Source organism: Salmo trutta, chromosome 31, assembly GCF_901001165.1.
Source record: "Salmo trutta chromosome 31, fSalTru1.1, whole genome shotgun sequence".
Classification (NCBI taxonomy): domain Eukaryota; kingdom Metazoa; phylum Chordata; class Actinopteri; order Salmoniformes; family Salmonidae; genus Salmo; species Salmo trutta.
Window position 1 is genome coordinate 35,653,617 of NC_042987.1, and position 3,907 is coordinate 35,657,523.

At 47.1% G+C, this 3,907-nt stretch overlaps 1 pseudogene; it reads left to right on the top strand.

Moving 5' to 3' along the window:
* Positions 1 to 1,214: 1,214 nt before the first annotated feature.
* LOC115169211 (uncharacterized) lies at positions 1,215 to 2,374 on the top strand (annotated as a pseudogene).
* The last annotated feature ends 1,533 nt before the right edge of the window (positions 2,375 to 3,907 follow it).

The following is a 3,907-nucleotide window of genomic DNA, read 5'->3' on the forward strand; positions in this document are numbered from 1 at the left end:
TATTTCCAGCTATGTGGCAGGGTGTGTGTTACCACATAGGAATTCCACTGCCAGAGAAGAAGTAGAACAGTGAGGGAAACTCCAGAGGTCATTCCTTTGTGACATCACACCAGAGACAGAGCAATAGAGATAATGTTGCTTCATCTCTGCTGTAATGTCAACTTGGAATGTGTCACATTGATCATTCAGTGTGTTTTTGAAATTGCCTTCATCTGTGTGTCATTGAGTTATATGCCCCAAACAAGATGGGGCCTAGTTTTGCTAGAGCTGTAACTATAACCAGTGTGTGTGTGTGTGTGTATGTGTGTGTGTGTGTGTGTGTGTGTGTGTGTGTGTGTGTGTGTGTGTGTGTGTGTGTGTGTGTGTGTGTGTGTGTGTGTGTGTGTGTGTGTGTGTGTGTGTATTCGTGCAGGTGTCTGTCCATGTACACCATATAAAAAGGAGATATGACCACAGTGACACACAGTTGGCAGACAACACTTCTGATTAGCATAACACCAGCCAAACACAATACGTGCCTTAAAATAATAAAAATATTCTAGGTATCTTGTAGAACATTAGTAAATATTGCATGTTGGATATACCTCTATGTAGTGTTACTATAAAATGTTGTGCCCTATCATGGTGGACCCGAGATTCAAACCCAGACCGCAACCTACTCCAGGAACACTGTCAATACCACTGATCCAGAAAACACAAGGCATTTCTAGGTCAGGACTGACAGTAGCCTACAGGTTTCAGGAAGGTAGTACTGATACTAACCAAACCATCTGCTACAGTATTTCAATGATAAAAGTTGAATGTTATGGATAGACATTATACATTGAGAATGATATGGAGATAGTAACCATAGTTACATATGAAAGAGCCAAGGGAGGTTGTTACACACGGGCTCTGTTAATGAGAATAGGAGAGAGAGAGGAGGAAGTAGAGAAGTCATGTGTTTGAAGAAGTGTTGTGCGTTAGGCCGTGGGTTAAAGAAGAGTTGTGAGTTAGGCCGTGGGTTGAAGAAGAGTTGTGAGTTAGGCCGTGGGTTGAAGAAGAGTTGTGAGTTAGGCTGTGGGTTGGAGAAGAGTTGTGAGTTAGGCCGTGGGTTGACAAAACAAATCTAGAAACCGGTTCTATATATAAATCTATTGTGTGTAGATTGATGAGGATTTTTAGAATAAGGCTGTAGTGTTACAAAATGTAGAAAAAGTCAAGGGGTCTGAATACTTTCCACCAGCAAGCCCAAGGCCAAGGTGTTGATGCCCGCGCCCATCAAGACCGCCACAGTCGGAATGTGCAACCCTTATATCGACCCCTACTGCCTCTTCCCCATGATCCCTAAGATGGCTGCCCCAAAGCCTCCTCTGACTCCGGCTCTGGTCAAAGCCGCCCCAGTGCCTGTCCTGACCCCCTTCCTGCCGTACCCTCTGAAGACCCCCACAGGCCTCTACTACACCCCAGTCCTGGAGCCATTCCTCACCGCTGAGCAGAAGACAGAGCTGCTGCGTATCTGTAACCCTGACGACACAGAGTGTCTGCAGTACCACCTGCGTGCCGCCTACGGCTACAGGCCCGCTCCTGGACCCGCCCTGTCCTATGCTGCCCTGGGCTGCGATCCCACCAAGGACCCCTACTGCCGGCCCCAGTTGGTGAAGAAGGCCCCCTCCGGCTTCTTCCACCTGTACCCCACCTGCGACCCGGCCACCGACCCCCTGTGCATGGCTAGCGTATCAACCCCTCCTCCCACTCCCCTGGAGACCCCCAAGGAGCAGCACTGCAACCCCCTCTTTGACAAGGGCTGCAACCCCCTCACCGCCACCAACTGGTGGGCCTCACCAAGCCCGTCCTGGAGTACACGCCCAAAGACGTACCTGCGCCAGCCCCCGCCCCTTTGGCGTGTGACTCGCGCTACGACCCATACTGCCTGCTTGGTGCCGCCGCCGCGCTCCATAAGGCCCCCCCAGCGCTGCCTCAGTTCCAGATCCGCTCCCGCCTGGGTGTCCTCGGGAAGACCAAGGAGGGCCATGACTGCTACGTGCACTACGACAAGGACTGCACTCCTGTGGAGGCCAGCGACGAACCCAAGACCCCCGCCGTACCCCAGTGCCACCCCTACGACTTCACCTGCAACGGCATGTCCGCCCCCGCTACCCTCACCGCCGAGGCCAACGAGCCCAAGAGCGGTGTGATCTTGCCCGATCCAGACTGCGACCCCGAATACGACTACAACTGCCACCTTCGTCGTGCCGAGGACTCCCCCGCTGCGATGGAATCAGCGGCCAAGGAGGACCCGGTGCAGCAGAAGGCCGGGTCCAGGTACGCTGTCCCACAGTTCGAAGACTTCCTGAGGAGTTACATGGGCCAGTACAAGAAGAAGTACATTTAACAAAATACACGTCACTCAAATGTCAACTAGACGATAGATCGCTAGAACTGGAAGAAAGTGAGACAAGTTCATGTTTTACACACACACACACACACACACACACACACACACACACACACACACACACACACACACTCTCATGGTCCTCCCAAGGTGCTAAAATATCTCCCATGGTCCAATACTGCTAAAGCAGGACGGCTAGTGCTTTATCAACAGGAAGTTCCAGACCTGCAATAGTTAATCAGATTTGCTCAATTACAGTGCCTGAAGGTATATAATTGTACTGGCTGTGATACACTGGCTGTGATATACTGGATGTGATATACTGTTTGTGGTATACTGTCTGTGATATACTGTCTGTGATATACTGGCTGTGATATACTGGCTGTGATATACTGGCTGTGATATACTGGCTGTGGTATACTGGCTGTGGTATACTGGCTGTGGTATACTGGCTGTGGTGTACTGGCTGTGGTATACTGGCTGTGGTATACTGGCTGTGATATACTGGCTGTGATATACTGGCTGTGATATACTGGCTGTGGTATACTGGCTGTGATATACTGGCTGTGATATACTGGCTGTGGGGAACCCAACATTAGACCCTCTAGGTTTTATGGTCCCATAAAAGTATGTGAAAGTTGAGCATTTAATACTACGTTTGTCTGTAGAAAAAAATTCTGTATTGTGTTTGTAGAATAGGGTTAGCTAATATACTTGAAGACGGCCTAATCTAAATTTGTGTCAACATGTTGGTATGTTTTCTGTGGTTGTACATTGTCCATTTCCAGTGTTTTGTGAACATAGTCTCTCGTGAGTGTATTTAATGTTGTTTTCATAGTATTTCTAAAGCCTGTCAACCTCAAACCCTTCCTCTGGTTAGTTCCAAATAAAATGTTTTGAAATAAGCTTGAATTTTCTTATGGAAACATTAATTAATACCCAAACTACATAACGACATAACCGATATATCACAGTGGTTCTGATAACGTGTGAAAACACATGAAAACACAGTAAAAAGCCATTGCTGGCTGAAATGTATGTCATATTAGCAAACATGTTCAGCATTTTAGAGGTAAGAATACTCAGTGCTGGTCATCTCCTGAATTCACCAGTGGTGTCAGCAGTGGAATCCATTAGGTGGAACCCAGGAAGTCAGAACAAGTCTTTTTTTTTATATCTTTTAATAATTTCACCTTTATTTAACCAGGTAGGCTAGTTGAGAACAAGTTCTCATTTAAAACTGTGACCTGGCCAAGATAAAGCAAAGCAGTGCGACACAAAAAACAACACAGTTACACATGGAATAAACAAACATACAGTCAATAACACAATAGAAAAAGTCTATATACAGTGTGTGCAAATGAGGGGAGGTAAGGCAATAAATAGGCCATAGTGGCGAAATAGTTACAATATAGCAATTAAACACTGGAGTGATAGATGTGCAGAAGATGAATGTGCAAGTAGAGATACTGGGGTCCAAAGCAGCAAGAAAATAAAATAACAGCATGGCGATGAGGTAGTTGGCTGGGC